Below are 15,351 nucleotides of genomic sequence, written 5' to 3' on the forward strand. Positions count from 1 at the left end.
GCTTCCTTCCTAAGTTTTGGTTTCAGGGCTGGATCTGCTGGAAAACTCGTGTTTACTTCTCTCCTTACCTACTGTATTTGCCCTGTGCCTCTCAGGAGTCTGATTCAAAGGGAAGACATTTTGTATTGTGTATTTCTTAGAGTGCTTTTTTGAAATACTTTCCAAAAGTGATTTATTTTCACTGTGGAGGGAGAGTTAAGACATTTTATATTTAATCCCATGTAGAAATGTGTTCAGAGGGGATAAAAGTCTTAGAGGAGGATATAGTTACAAACTCAAAAAGCCTTCAAGCAAATGATTACCAGGGAACATCCAAATCATAGAGCTCTTGGGTTTGTTTCAGACCTCAGGGGGAACGTAAAAATTACAGGCAACTATGCACACATTTTTGTTGTTAAAGCTTAAATCTATGATAATTAGGTGTTTTCTTATTGGATCCTGGAATCTAGTATACAATCTTGGAGTCATGTGCCTAGTCACATGCCCTCAAAGCACAGTTAGACTCACTTTGGCTGTGTTTACACTTGACATTGGGGGACCACACCCCTGCTCTACTAAATTGAACTCTGTTTGGGAATCTGCACATCTGGTTCATTTCCCAGGTAATTATGATGCAAAGAGTCTTTTGAGAACCACTGGCCTAGAGAATGGGCCACATGCAGGGGTTTTCTAGGAGAGAGAAATGGCACTGAGTGGAATGGATTGGGGTTTAACCAAGTATTAGACTTTGGCTCAAGCATCCGACTTTGGCTCAGGTCATGATCTCACCATTTGTGGGTTCAAGCCCCACATCACGCTCTCTGCTGACAGCTTGGAGCCAGCTTCAAATTCTTTGTCTCCTTTTCTCTCTGCCCCTTCCCTGCTCATGCTCTCTCTCTCTTCCCCGCCCCTCAGAAATAAAATAAACATTAAAAAAAAAATTTTTTTTAAAAGGAAATAGGACAAAGAACCTCCAAGAAGTGAGTTTAAAAAGGAGATTTTTATAATGAAATTACTAAAAAAAATCCAGTTTTGATTTCCCATATCCTTACAGTTTGACACTGCATTAAATTGAGTTTCAGCAAATGACTTTGTTTTAAAATCATGCATCAAGTGGAGAGGGTGGGTGATGGGTATTGAGGAGGGCACCTTTTGGGATGAGCACTGGGTGTTGTATGGAAACCAATTTGACAATAAATTTCATATATTGAAAAAAAAAATACAAAAGCCCTAACTGAAAAAATAAATAAATAAAAATAAAATCATGCATAAAGCATTTTTAATAATAGAAAACTAAGCTGGCTGTGGGGCCTTGTGGAAATTAATCAGTCAACCTCTTGAGCCTCAGTTTTCTGAGTTCCCTTCTAATCATGTGATTCTGTGTCTTTATCAGGTAGAAGGGGTGGAAAAGAGAAGAACATCCCCATATTAGAATTGTACAAGGAAATAGGAGTAGATGAATAATAAAGACAAATTTCATGGTGGTTTCCTCATGTTTATATATTATGATGACTCCAAGTATCTTGTATATCCCCACACATACCATTCATAGTGGCTCATCGTCATTTTATTACAGTGTTTATGCTGCATTGGGAGGATTTCAAAGGACTCTCCATGCATCAGGAGTGGCTGTTAAAAATACCTTTTCACAGCTGGTTTTTCCAAAGCACTTACTGAGAAATCAATCTCAGTCTCTCCTTTTTTGAAGCCACCATTCCTTTGTTGCTAGGATGTTGTCAAAAGGGTAGAGGCATTTTCTTGCTCCTCCAAAGAGGTAGTGTATCATTTAGGATGCTCTGGGATGTAAGAAACAAAATCCAATTCAAAATGGCTTAAACAGTAAAGGAATCTGTCTCTCATTACACAAAATCAGTCCTACAGGTCAGTTAATTTCTTGGTTCATGAAGTACTCAGGTTATTTCTATGGTCTTGCTCTTAGCCAGCCTCCTTGTGTTGGCTACGTCAGGGTCATAAGATGTTGTGTTGCATCCTTGCACATCTGTGGTTGTTCAGAGGCAGAAAGAGCATTACTTATTCTTTGCTTCTCTTTTTAAGAGCTATGATGATATTTTCCTCAGAAGTTCTCCAGCAGACTTCCCATCACATCTCATTGGTTTGAAGCAATCTCCAGCAAGGGGAAGGGGGCCACCGTGATTTTTTATACCAAACAGGACTTACCTGGGCCATATGTGAGAGGCCTGGATATCAGTATAAAAGCAGAGCTCTGAATCAGCAGTCCACATTGCTCACTGTAAAAAGTCTTGATAAAAGAACATTTGCCGTGTCTGGGTGGCTCATTTGGCTGAGTGTCCGACTCTTGGGTTATGGTGCCAGGGTTGTAGGATCAGGCCCTGAGTTGGGCTCCGTTCTGGGTGTGGAGCCTGCTCAGGATATTCTCTCTCTCTCTCTCTCTCTCTCTCCCTCTCTCTCTCTCTCTCCCTCTCTCTCTCCCTCTCTCTCCCTCTCTCTCTCCCTCTCTCTCCCTCTCTCTCCCTCTCTCTCCCTCTCTCCTTCTCTCTCTCTCTCCTTCTCTCTCTCTCTCTCCCCTTCTCTCTCTCTTTCTCTCTCCCTCTCTCCCTCCCTCTCTCTCCTTCTCTCCCCCTCTCTCTCTCTCCCCCCCCACCTTCTGCCCCTCTTCTCTGCTTGCTCTCTGTCTCTAAAACAAATTTAAAAGATCAAAAAACAAAAAACACTTAACAAAGAGCATTAAAGCTATTGAATGATCCTCACATGGTGTGTTAACTCGATTTAGACATAGGCCAATTTGGGAGGGGAGACTACTACATCTGCAGTGTGGGCACACGTACACTAAAATTACAAGATTCAGGGGGTGGAAGGTGAGAGAGAAATGAGGAGGGCAAAATGAACTTTAGTCTCATTGTCAGCTGCTGATTTCTATTATTCTGGTCATTACCCAATTGTCTCATGTTTATTTGAATGATATGTTACTTGTTGTGGTCTTGAAAAAAAGGACAAAATTCTGTAGATGGCAGAAATCATGAAAGAATATCGCGGGGCAAATGCTTGGCATACAAGTGAGACCTTAGCAAAATATGTAGACTCCATTGTCACAAGTTATCAAGGGTTGAGCATTTAGTGGCTTGGCTGTTTTCACCTTCCTGTGACGGGAGTATGAGTACTTCCAGGCATTCCTGCAAATCAAGAAGGATGTCTTCATATTTCCTTCATGATCTAGAAGCAGAGTGAATTGGGTTCGTGTGCAAATGCCTGTGGTTATAAAGAAAGTCATTGTTAGGCCTTGGCACCAAGGAGGATGGACTATAATGGTTAACTAGCATTTTCTGAAGTTAAGAAAGGGTTAGAATAAAAGGAAGTGTGCATGGATACTTGGCATTAACATATATCTCATAGATACTCTAATACTGATTCTTCTTCCATCCCGAGTCTAAAAGATAAGATTTAGTTTAGTGAAGAGCTGTTAAACATGTGAGAAGAGCTAGTTATTTCCCCATCAAGACTAGTCCAAACAAAATAGCTGTGGAATTTTACAAAGCACATTTAAAAGAAAATGGTACTTTTGAGATGATGACTTTCTAAGACGGAAAGCTCCTGTGAGCTTCTCTGGCGCTCTTCCCTCCGCCATACACCCTGGCTCCTAAGCCTTTCTTCTCGCTAGTAACCACTGGCCACCCGCTGCTGCCAGTACAGAATTGCTTGGCTGCTGAGCCACTCACTGGTGGTATACCCTGATACCCCCATGGAGCCATGTTGACCACATTCTGCAGTTCCATTTGGCTTCTGTCTCACTGAATCCTACCCTGAACTGCTAGTTCTGGTGATTTTAACCCCTTTCTGTCTCTTAAAGCTGTCCACCCCCCTGTCCAAGCTGGCATCATCTGTTTCCGAGACTGCTTGCAAAGGCCTCCTCGCACCTTGCTCTGGCTCACTTCCAATCCCCAGAATGCACACTCTGCAGCCAGGGAACTTGGAACTCTACAGATCTCAACTTGGGATTCCCTTGCTTAAAAATCTTCAAAGGAAGCTTTCCCATTGCTCTGAAGATACCGCTCTGGGTATGGCCTCCAAGGCTGTGTCCACATCGGACCCTTTCACACTTAGCGGCATCATCTTGTGTCCCTCATCACCACTGCATCCCTGCTGCATAGTGCACGTAGACATTCATGCGTATTTGTTGGGTAGAGGCATGGAGGGTCTCTTGACCATTTCTCAAACATTCCCTTCCCGGCTCCCTCTTTTTGCCTCTTTCAGTTCATTTTCCTCTGTGTGGAATGGTCCCTCCCTAGCCTCTGCCTGCCAAAGTCTACCTCATTCTTTAACCCTAACTCAAATGCCATTGACTACAAGAATCTGTTCTGCCTCAAGTGCCCTCTCAGTTTCCTCAACTCCCATAGCCTTTGCTCATTTCTCCCTTCTAGTGTGTATTACATTGCACCTTGTGGAAGTTTACCAAGTGTCTGCCTTCTCACTCCTATTAGGTTGTGAGCTCCCAAGGGACAGGCAGTCTGTCTTCCTTTATCTTTTGTGTCTTACCTAGAGGTGGCAAACAAGGGCCTCCAGCCGGAGCAGCCCATACATGTGTTCTGTCTGGTATTGTGGTTCCACATGTTGCTGTTTATAAAATTTGGACAGGTTTCCAACATTTTTAACTGGGGTGATTTTACTTGAAAGAATTTAGATCTCTTTGCTCACAGTTGACTACAAGTGGGTAGAGTCCATGCCCTAATGCCTTGGACATGCCTTCTTCAGTGCACCAGGGCCTAGCTGTCTCTGTTGTCCCTTGTGCCCCCTACCTGCCTGGCCATGGGGTAGGCATTTGGATTTTCAGTCCCTGGCCTGCCTATCTGCTAATCCTGAAAGAGAGGCTTGATACTGGACAATCACATAAATAAATGAACAAGCAGAAATGGGCTGGGAGAATTATTTCCCTGACCAGCTCTGTGTTTCTCCTGAAATATTTATTATTTCTGATAAATTGGAGGTCCCTGGAAGAAGTGGAAAGAAGTGCTTCTGGGCCTGTTTATGTGTATGGGCTGGGGGAGGGGGGGAGTGTATTTTTTTTTAAGACTAAGAATGGGATTCTCAAAGGACCTTCTCTAGCTATTTTTGGCAGAGTGTAAGGAAAGTTCATTTAAAGTGACACTGCAAAGAGGACAACCACATACTTGAAAGCAAACAGGCAACTTAGCACTTTAAATTAATGGAAGCATAGGAAAAAAATCAGAGCTCTATCCTCACTCAGCCTCGCTGCCAGACCTTCACTTACTTTCAACTCAAAGGTGTCTCTGTTCTGTGACCTTCCAGGCTTTAGGGTTAGGACAAGGCAAGACACAAGTTTAGTTGAAATTTTTGCTCTGAAAAAAAAAAAAAAAAAACCCAAAACAGCGACATTTCTGAATTCAAGGAACTAAATCTTTCGCGTCATAAGAAACGCCCATTCTGCAAGGGGAAATGCTTGGCTTCAAGCTGTTACTGCACGGCGTCTTGGAGCGCCTTTGATTTGGGTCTCCTGTTCGTACTGAGTTGTTTCACTTCTGTTGGGTTAATTTTTTCAATGACTTTCCTGTTCTTTGATGTACCTCTTCCTCTTCCGAACCCAGAGTAAGCCATGGAGCTCCCTCTCCAATTCCAGGAGGAGCAAAGAGAAGGATGCTATCTTTTTTCCCTTTCTTAGGGGCTGCTCCCATTTATTATGGGGTATCACAAAAGTGAGAGTGTTAACTAACAAGAACATGACTTAGTTTCTTCTTTGCCAACTTTTAGCAGAGCCAGCTGTCTGTCTTTTCCTTTTCCTTTCCTTTTTTTTGTCTCTTGCATTTCTGAATTTGAGTCATCTTTCCTTTTTTCTCGATGCATCTAGCTAAAGGTTTGTCTCTTTGGTTTATCTTTTCAAGAAATCAGCTCTTAGTTCCCTTGATCTTTTGTGTTGTCTTTTTAGTCTCCCTTTCATTTATTTCTGCTCTGGTGAGCCAGACTTCTGCATTAGCCCCAGGATCGGTTTCGTTAAATTCTCTTTGTGGCTGAGCAGCAGTGATTGCCTGACTCACATTGTCTGGGGCGCTGATGCCCTCTCTTGTTGTGTCCTCTTTGCATCGAATGGTAAGCGTTATCTGTAATACTTATTTTCTTACACTGACGGGTTTCCTAACCAGTTCTAAACAACTGTTGTGGCTCAAACCTGGCAGCTGCCACAAGGCAGTCGAAGTTCATCAGTGAGAGCACAGTGACTAAGAGGCCATTTCTGGACCCAGACAACCCGGTCTTGCTCTTGTCCCTTCTGTAACCTTACGTGAATTGTTTCACTATGCCCGAGTTTCCTCTGAAAATGGAGATTGAATAATAGTGTCAGGAACTTTTAAATTAGCACATCAGATCCTTTTGGCTTCTCCTGTGTGTACCTCAGCCAGCAGTGCAGTAACCAGTTGTGTAGGCTGCACCCTGCTTCATGCAGGTAGAGCTTGGTGGCTTGTCACCTCATGCCCATTCCATGTGCCTCCGGCCTCTTAACTCCCACCCCGAGGAGGCATGACACATAATGGCATCTCTGCCTGCACAACCTGGAAGCAGGGGGATGTATATTTTTAAAACTGCCGAGGGTAAACCTTTGACTAATGAGGGGAGGGAGCTGGGCATTCCAAACAGTAATCCTTAGCCACTCGTGAGATGGTTCCAAGAGACAGAGCAAGTGCTGGGGCTTGGACCAGCCAGTGGCTGGCTTCTCTGGTTCATTCCTCCTGAGAACCGCCTAGTAAAGTATATAGAGGTAAACTATAAAAGCCTTCAGCTATTTTACTCTTCTTTCTGGGAAGCCTAGAGACAGCAATAGCACCTGCCTTCTTAGGGTTGTTATGAAGATTAAATGAATTAATCCACATGAAGCTCTTAGAAGAGTGTCTGGCGTATAGCACACCCACCATAACTGTAAACTTGTACAATCTGTTTGAGGAATTGGGGGGTGGGGGGAGGAGGATCATGGAGCTGTGCCTTTTAAAGTGAGGGAAGATGGGGAATTGTTGAAGCAATTAAACCAAAACAAGTCATTCTTACCCAGGAGATGGATGGGCCTTTCTTCATAGTTCCATTATTGGCCAGCAGATCCCTTAGGGCTTGGTGCTAAAAACACAGCACACGCAGCTCTTGTCCACTTGGGAGAATTTTGTGTGTGTGTGTGTGTGTGTGTGTGTGTGCGCGCGCGCGCGCGCTCATCTTTGCCTTGGTTTGTTTTGGTGGTGGTTTGTGCACATCTGGCCCAAAGGGCTGACCACGGCTCTCACCCTTCCTCGCAAGGTCATCCGGGAGAAAGAGCCTGTTAATTCCTGCTTTCAGGTCATACCTTACACCAGGCTTCACACTTCCCTGTGAGTATTCAGTGCTCTTCGTGAGTCAAATGCCCTGTAGAACAGTGCACCTGTTAGAAAGAAGCTCTGTTGGGTTGATTTCTATGGGAGGTGAGCAACTACTCACCTTCACCCTGCTGCTTCTTAATGTTGCAAGGCTGATTTCATCTCAGAAATAGCTGTCTGTGCTGCAGTTTAATAAATGTTAATTTCCTGGAGGGGAATGACACGTTATATCACGAAGACTCATCTTAGTCTGCACAGTCTGGAAATTTCCACTCCTCTTTGTGATCTTCAAAATGTTTCTCTTTGTGGGAGAGTCTGACTTCCCTTAGTTCTTACTCAGTTTCACTGCCCTCTCAGATGCCATTCCCAGATTAAACATCACCATCCTCTGTGAAAACGGTTCTCTGTGCCTCCAGGTTACCCCGTAGTACACTTGAGACACAGATTTCCCTCTGAGTTACTGAAGTCTGTATTGAGGTATTAATCTGTACTCTGAGGAAAGTTGTACATGTATTTATCCTCATTCTGTCTTGGTAGACACTCTTACAGCTTAAAAAGAAGGTTTGAAGAAATCGTCAGGTGGTTTGAATTTTGGTGTCCATCTTTTCTGCTTTCTCACAGGTATAGACAAGTTTTTCTTGCAGTAGTTTAGTATACTCCTTTATTGTTTTCAATTTGGTGGGATAAATGTAAATCATTATTTCTTGGTTCTGTGCGGTTGATGGTAGAGGAACCCAAATTGTTTGGCCTGTTGCTGTATTGCAAGCTTGTGTTCTACGCATTTAGGAGTATAACAGGATTTGATAGAATAGGATCACTAATTTATAAAAGTCCGAGTGTAAGTGAGAAAATGTGATGACCTTAGGCCTCAAGAAAGAGCTGCTATATTGGGTCATTGGTTGTAAACGGCAGAAGTCAACTGTGGCTAATAAAAAAAGAAGTGTTTTATGCAAGTATTCTGGGTCAGTCACATAACTGAAAGTAGAGTTGAACCATCAGACATGGGAAAGCAACCTCATGGGCCCTGAGGTGCCTGGTATCCTACTCTCCAACTCCATGTTCCTGTGCCCTTCAGTCTTTTAGAAGATTGTCTGAGATCTTGCTACCTATTTTACTGAGAAATGAGGAGAACTTCCAGAAGCTACCACACCTGTGCCTGTTTCTACCTTTCATCCAGGTATGCTAGAGGAATAGTCTTGTGCTTTTACCTAAAGGCAACCCCTGCCCTGGGGCAATAGAGTGGATTCCTGTTTTTTTTTTTTTTTTTTTTAAGTTTATTTATTTATTTTGAGAGAGAGAGCCAGAGAGCGAGCTCTGGTATGTATAGGTGTGGAGGAGGGGCAGAGAGAGAGGGAGAGAGAATCGCAAGCAGGCGCCCAGCTGTGAGTGTGGAGCCTGACTCCAGGATCGAACTCACTAACCATGAGATCTTGACCTGAGCCGAAATCAAGAGTCAGATGTTCACCCCACTGAACCACCCAGGGCACCCCCCCACACACACACCCCCGCACTGCTTCCTGACTGCGTCCATAAGGACTTGGTTCCAACAGTTTTCCCCTCTCTCTCCTACGTTACCAACTTTTCAGTCTCTGTTGAGTCTTTCCTATCAGCACGTGTTGTAATTTTTGTGATCTGTACAAACGAAAAACAACAACCACCACCTTTCCCGCTCTTGCCTCCCCTTCTAGATACCGCCCCATTTCTTTCTGCTCTTCTCAGCAGAATCTCTCAAATAGTTGTCTGTGTTACTGCTCCCAAATCCTCTCTTGAACCTACTCCACATGGGCTTTTTTACACCCACTCCTCCACTGAAAAGTGTCATGTTGGTGTTGCTAAATCCGTTTCAGACTTCCCTTCCCTGATCATTCTGAAGCTTTTCACAGTTTCTCACTCCCTCTTCCTTGAAATGCTCTCCTCACTTGGCTTCCAGGGTACCACACTCTCCTGTTTTTCCTCTTCCCTTCTGGCTGCTCCTTTTTAGTCCTGTTTGCTGTGCCCCAGGGCTCAGCCCTTGAATCTTTAGGCCTGATCTCACCTTCCTCGTTCTCCTCCTCAATGAGGCCTTGCTCTAAGATGGTAACTGCCAGCCCTTGTGCTCCCCTCTGCTAGCATTGTGTCATTTTTTCCTTAGCACTTATCATTATTTCATATACTCTATATACTTGTTTATTGTTGTTTTCTTCTCACTGAAATGTAAGCCCCTGAAGTCAGAGACTTCGGTCTGCTTCTGTACTGCTATATCCTCAGCATCTAGAACAGTGCTTTGTACGTAGTAGGAGGCACTCATAAATATTTATTAACTACTAAGTAAAATAAGAGGTGGAAAATATCCAGGGAACTCACGGGTAGCTCCTTTGGAGCACTGCATTTGGAATGTCCTAGCTCTGACCACCTGGAATCTCTCTTGGGATTCCATGCAGATTTACATTCCTAGTTAAAGAGAGTTCTAATACCCTCTCTTGAGTAATGCCCCCGCTTCTCTAGTGAGGCAGTAGTGGGGTTCTCAACTGACATTCTTGGTGGAACCACACATAATGAGAAAGGGGTAATCCAAGGAAAACTGGATGTCATTATTCAAAGGATGCTGGATGGGTAAAAGTACCAGGTATTCGTTGTGTTTGCTGAGACACTATTTTTTGCCTTACACATTCCCTTTTGTATAGGCCTTGGCACAAATATTAATTCTCTGGTAGATCTCCTAAGTGCCTGGGTAACCCTGTTATGCATCATTATTTAGAAGATGGGGCCATCAGAATAATAAAAACAGCAAACATAGCATTCTTTGATTTCCCTAATACCTCAGCTCAGTTCCCCAGAATGCTTGTTTCTCCTTCTACATGAGCTAGTACTTTTTTTTTTTTTTTAATTTTTTTTTTCAATGTTTATTTATTTTTGGGACAGAGAGAGACAGAGCATGAACGGGGGAGGGGCAGAGAGAGAGGGAGACACAGAATCAGAAACAGGCTCCAGGCTCTGAGCCATCAGCCCAGAGCCCGACGCAGGGCTCGAACTCACGGACCGCGAGATCGTGACCTGGCTGAAGTCGGACGCTCAACCGACTGCGCCACCCAGGCGCCCCATACATGAGCTAGTACTTTATAAAAGCCTGGGGCCTCCTTTCAGAGCATGCCTTCAGAAGTGCCCTGCACCCAGAGTCATCCCCAGTGGAGTTTGACCTGGAGTGGAGGTGCCGGCACTGGCTCAGGTCAGCAACACCCAGCCCTGGGCCATTTAAACCCATGTCCTTAAGTCACCAGGCAGAGGGCAATTTTCCATTTCAAGCATTAGCCAGCTAGACAGAGCTGGCTAATCAGGTTTTTTTGTTCTGTTGAGAGATAACCTTGACATTTTGCTTCTTTAAGAACTATACTTCCTTTCTCACTAGAACTGCCACTTAACCTGCTTAGCATGGCACCCAGATGAAAGTTTTCCTCCCAAAATAGTTAGAATGTTTCACAAGATCATTCTACCTGGCTCTAGCCAGATGTTTAATGAGGCGGAGAATGTTGGCAAGACCGTAGATTATCCTTTCGTTGTCATGTCATTAATGTGCCGTGACTCTGGACATGAACAGGCCCATCAGAAATTGTTTTAGTCATGGTGAAGTCTGATCTTACTCATTTGAAAAAGAAGGGAAACTTTAGGCAAATATCTTGATACTTACTGGTCCTTCTAATGTTCCTCCTTTGGACATGGGGGAATCCAAAAGTGAATCCCTGATGAACAGATCTGTAAAGGACCAGAATAATGGTTCATTTTAAAATAAAGCCAAAAGGAAACATTCCAAAGTGAAGCACATTTCAGTAACAAAAATTCCAAGTTACATGCCAGTTATTATTAAAAGAGGCTGTCCCTGTATCCATATGCTCTTTGGGATTTGGCAGCGTGTTGAAACCAATGCTGTTTGTGTTGTTGATAATCAGGAGCATCTCTGAGGCACCTGCGTGGCTCAGTCAGTTAAACATCCAACTCTTGATTTGGCTCAGGTCACAATCTCGTGGTTTGTGGGTTGGAGCCTCACATCGGGCTCTGTGCTGATGGTGCAGAGCCTGCTTGGGATTCTCTCTCCCTCTTTCTCTGCTTCTCCCCCACTCATGCTCTCTCTTTCCCAAAATAAATAAATAAACTTAAAAAAAAAAAGAGCATCTCTGGTGAAGCTAGCTAGGACAGAGCTGGACTGAGAAAAAGACATGGGACAGCACTGTTGGCATCTGTTTCAGCATGTATTAATTTCTTGAGCTCCTGTTATGCACATGGCACCTATTCAAGATGCAAACTGTTACTTCTGTTAGGAGGTGGTAGGAGGGAGCAATGGCCCCAAAAGATGTCCTACTCCTGTGTTGTTACAAACTCATTTTATGCACAATCTTGAGGAAGTTTACCAAATCTTGGATTTCTTTGTCCACAAAAGAGGGGAATTCTTCCTGTAGTAAAAAAAAAAAAAAAAAAAAACAAAAACGCATATACACAGACATACACATACACAGTGCAGTTAAGGCAAACAGTCTAGGGGTGCCTGGGTGGCTGAGTCGGTTAAGCACCCGACTTCTGCTCAGTTCATGATCTCACGATTCATGAGTTCGAGCCCCACCCCAGGCTGTGTACTGACTGCTCAGAGCCTGGAGCCTGCTTTGAATTCTATGTCTCCCTCTCTCTCTCTCTCTGCCCCTCCCTCGTTCACACTCTGTCTCTCAAAAATGAATAGACATTTACAAATTTTTTTTTAAATAATAAGGAAAAGAGTCTAGAAGGAGCTATCCACAAATATCTTAACTGTTATCTCTAGATACGTGGGTTTTCTAACGTTGGCTTCTTTATCTTTGAAATTTTATAAAATGATTATGTGTGCTGTTTTTAAAAATTACCATTACTTTTAATGAATGGAGCAGCTTTTTGACTCTGAGCCCCTTTAAAATCAAAGATATCTAAGATTTTATGCACAGGACTGGGTAGGAGAAGACATGACAGTCAGTCCTGGGGTATTATGAGATAGAATCCCTTTTGTCTGCTTTTGTTCCCAATCTTTTGTCTGCTTCGCTGCTCATTTGCATTTCTACCTGAGAGTGGGCAGCAGAGAGAAAGAATGCATTTCAGCAATGATGGAGATGGTAAAACTTTAACCTGAAAAGGTTTTGGGGTTTTTGTCCCCAACTTGTATTACTAATGACTTTTAAATATACCAATTTTTGTTTTTCTCAATTCCTTAGCTATCAGTTAATTGAATGTGAATTTCACTGTCATGGTATAACTAGTTTAAAAGAAAAATAACAAAAACTGCATTTTTTTTTTGTTTCTGTATTGTGTCTTTTGGTCCTGTTTTCACGTATTGTGAGGGTCCACCCATCCACCATGGACTCCTCTCTTTTCCTCTTGTAGTCAGTCTATTCCAGCCTGTGGAACCCAGAGCTTTTCCTACCTATCCCTCTGCCCAGATGTGCTAGCACAGGGGTTAGAAAACCCTGCAGCTGATTTTTGTATGGCCCTTATGTAAGTTCATGATGGTTATTTACATTTTAAAATAGTTGGAGGAAAATAAGAAGAGTAGCTCATGACACATGAAAATTATAAGAAATTTAAATGTCAGTTTTGATAAAGTTTTCTTGGAACAGAGCCACACTTAATCATTTACATATTATCTATGGCAGTCTCCAAATTACACTGGCTGGTTGAGAAGTTGCAGGAGAAACCATGTGGCTCTCAAAGCCTGAAATATTTACCGTCTGGTTCTTTAGAGAACCAGTTTGCCAACTCTGTGCTAGAGACTCCTCTTCCTTGGATGTCTTTGAGCTAAGACCTGTTGAGACGTGCTAATTCATTCAAAAGATACTTATCAAGTGCCTGCAGTGTGCCAGACCCTGTGCTAGACACAGGTATCAAAGGTGAACACCATGCCTTTTCTATTAAGAGGAACAGCCTAGAGAGGAATGTGAACATGTCCACAGGTGAACCACAGCATCTGTGTGCTGCTGCCCAGGTGTGAGGTTGGGGCTGTGGGTGCTCCCAGCGGGTGCCCTGACTATGCTGGGGAAGGCAGGAAGAGAGGAACGAGGTCTTCGTTAGGTCGTGGATAACCAAGCTTTGATAGCTTAAAGCTGCATTGTTCTACATAGGTGAGTTTTAATTATAACACTAGAATTGTTGCATTAAAGTTCACTGTTAACTAGAATAAGAGTTGTCATAATCTTAACAAGAGAGCCTTTAACGTCTCAATTGTGCGTAAAAATTATTGCTCTGTTACGGGATCAACATTTTATAGAGCTATGTAAATAAACATCCTATAGAATGACTTTAGTCGAAATTAAAATTTTCTTGTAACAATCACTGTTAGCTATGCACTTGGGGGGGGAATAGACTTTTACATTAAAAGTGCAATTTTCACTTGCTTTAGGTTGTTTTTTTTTTTTTTCACATATTCCTTAGTTCATTTTTAAAAAGTTAACTCTTCTGTACTAAGGATGTTTGTTTTTTGTATAAAAAGATCACTGACCCCATTCAGGCTCTCCTGAATCATCATGTTGGGGGCTTGGTGGGGGGGTGGGCAGGGATTTTATTTTTTTTGTAATGTTTGTTTATTTTTGAGAGAGACAGAGTGTGAGCAGGGGAGGGGCAGAGAGAGAGGGAGACGTAGAATCTGAAGCAGGCTCCAGGCTCTCAGCTGTTAGCACAGAGCCTGATGCGGGGCTCAGACTCAGGAACCTTGAGATCATGACCTGAGCCAAAGTCAGATGCCCAACTGACCGAGCCACCCAGGCACCCCAAGGGAGTTTTATTTTTTAATAACTGCCCAAGTGGTTTGCATCTACACCGAAGTCTGGGAACTACTGTTATGGATCATATTGTTAAAAGATGCCTTTTTAAAAGTTATTATTACATTTATTTTTTGAACTGTTTTCTCTTTCCTACCATCTGCTATCAGCCCATGATGTATACAGAGCTTTTTAAGGTTCCCCAAGACGATATGAAGGAATCTTGCAGATTTCCCAAAACATGGCCCCTCTCCCTCTTTCTTTCTTCTTTTCCCAGGGCAGGGCTGGGGGAGGAGGTAGAGGAGGGATTAGAGCAAAATGTATAAAAAATCATTTAGAATATAACGTGTATTTGATAGATATTTGCGTGTTTTGCTGTAATTTTTCATGTGTATATAGTTATGCACACATAGGAATATATACTTGTATCACAGTCAGCATTTGGCCTGTTTGTTCTCGCTCTCACATTAACACTGAAATCCTCTTTCGGCTCCCTCCCCAGTTCCTTCCCTTTGCCCTCCAGTGGAAAGTTAACATGAATTTTAGCATGTATCCTTTTGAACTATGTTCTGATAGTTTAAAACTGTTTTTTTCTGTGTGTGCCCAAATATAGTCATCTAGTATTTGTGTGTGTATGTGTATAATTTCCATAAATGGCATCAGAGTGTACTCTCATTTTTCAGCTTGTGTTTGTCACTCAGTTTTATCTGTTTGAGATAAATGCTAGTTCATTCCTCTAAATGCTGTGTAAATAACGCCACATATTATTTATCCCCTTTCTCCTATTGGAAAACATTTAGTTGTTGCTAATTTTTTGCCATTATAAACAATGCTGCGTTGAACATCCTTGCAGACAGCCTTTTGTGAATGTGTGAATTTTGGCATAGTGTGAACCTGGCAGTGGAACTGGGGGGATGCACACAGCTTTTTTCCTTTTTATAGACGTGGCCCAGTTATTCTCCATAATGACTGAGTCCGCGTATATGCCTGACATACTTTTCATCTGGAGCCATAGACTGATAAAGATACAGAATCCTTCCCGTGGCACCTCTGGGGTTTCAGGCGGTGCCATAAGTTCTCTGCATTATGTTTGTGGGAGTCGCTAAATTACCATCTAACCTGAACTGTAAAAGATTTAAAATGCAGAATTTAGGCTTAACGGAGGTTGGAGTGGAGGTGGTTGCATGCAGACCTAGAATGCCAAGGAGGAAAAAAGAACCAAAGGAGTGAATCTCTTCGTGGAGTGCTGGGCCGGCTGGTGTTACACCACCCAGGAAGATCAGACATAGACACGTCCCAGCAAC

The 15,351-nt window shown here is 43.0% G+C and overlaps 1 protein-coding gene and 1 long non-coding RNA gene across 8 annotated transcripts in view; one reads left to right on the plus strand and one right to left on the minus strand.

The window, feature by feature from the left end:
- ARHGAP26 (Rho GTPase activating protein 26) overlaps positions 1-15,351 on the plus strand; it is a 423,740-nt gene that overhangs the window by 272,056 nt on the left and 136,333 nt on the right. The gene's annotated exons all lie outside the window — the stretch shown is intronic.
- LOC123605457 overlaps positions 2,872-15,351 on the minus strand; it is a 30,751-nt gene continuing 18,271 nt past the window's right edge. The window contains exons 2-3 of the long non-coding RNA XR_006715771.1: positions 10,966-11,030; positions 2,872-3,207 (exon numbers count right to left, since the gene is read on the minus strand). This is a non-coding gene — a long non-coding RNA (uncharacterized LOC123605457). The remainder of the gene's footprint in view (positions 3,208-10,965; positions 11,031-15,351) is intronic.

Source organism: Leopardus geoffroyi, chromosome A1 (assembly GCF_018350155.1).
Source record: "Leopardus geoffroyi isolate Oge1 chromosome A1, O.geoffroyi_Oge1_pat1.0, whole genome shotgun sequence".
NCBI classification, from domain to species: Eukaryota; Metazoa; Chordata; class Mammalia; order Carnivora; family Felidae; genus Leopardus; species Leopardus geoffroyi.